The sequence below is a fragment of the Triticum aestivum genome, chromosome 5A, assembly GCF_018294505.1.
Source record: "Triticum aestivum cultivar Chinese Spring chromosome 5A, IWGSC CS RefSeq v2.1, whole genome shotgun sequence".
NCBI lineage: Eukaryota > Viridiplantae > Streptophyta > Magnoliopsida > Poales > Poaceae > Triticum > Triticum aestivum.
In genome coordinates, this window is record NC_057806.1 from 374,259,091 (window position 1) to 374,260,083 (window position 993).

Genomic DNA, 993 nt, shown 5'->3' on the forward strand with positions numbered 1-993 from the left:
GCCGCCGTGCCCGCTTCAAAGACGAGGGCGGGCCATCTCGTCACCGTGCCTCTGTGAAGCACGAGGAGGGGTCCAGCTGAGCTCGGGAAGGCGCTGGGGCACTACAAGAAATATGTCAACTGGTGACCTTGACTATTGGTCACTGAAAGGTCATTGTTTTTCATTTGCGACCTTTTTGTGACCAAAAACAGAAGGTCAAAAGCTGGCAGTCGTAAACTGAAATTAACGACCTTCTCTGTGAGAAGGTCATAGACGTTTACGACCAAAATATGCCTACTGGTTTGTTTTGGTCACTAGCAACCTCCCCAGGCCACGTAGGCATCCAGCATGGCAAGCTGATGTGGCACAAGATTCAGCCTGGTCCAATTCGGCGTTCTACATGGGCCTAGCCCAACAATTCGGCCTTTCTATATATATTTTTTCCTATGCTTTTATTAGCTACATGGGCCTGGCCCAAGAATTCGGCCTTTTTATTTTCTAGGCCATGGCCTTTTTATTTTATTTTTTCCAAAAGACGAGCCCACTAGTGAGATGGGACCCAGTTGTCAGGTTTTAACAAGTGGGTCCCAGTTGTCACTGTTATATTCTTCAGATCTCAATTTTCTAGTAAATAAATAACAATATTTAAATCCAAACAGAGAGAAAACAAAATGCTTCAAACAGAGCATGATTAATCAGGAAAAATATGGTTCACATCACGAATATAATCATAAAGAGCCAAACTTGGCACATTATTACAATCAAACTTGTTCATCCTGGTAACACAATAAGGATGGTTCATCCTGGTAACACATTATTACAGAAAAATATGGTTCACATCAAGTTTAGAATAAAAAAATGTTCACATCAGTAACACAACTATCACAGTATAACTAGCTCCAATGCTTCTCCCAACTTGTTCATCCTGGACCTCACGACAAAACATGAATGAAGGCCAGCATATGCAAGTTATCAAGAAAAATGGTTAGAACAAGAAAAATGCGACATTTTTAC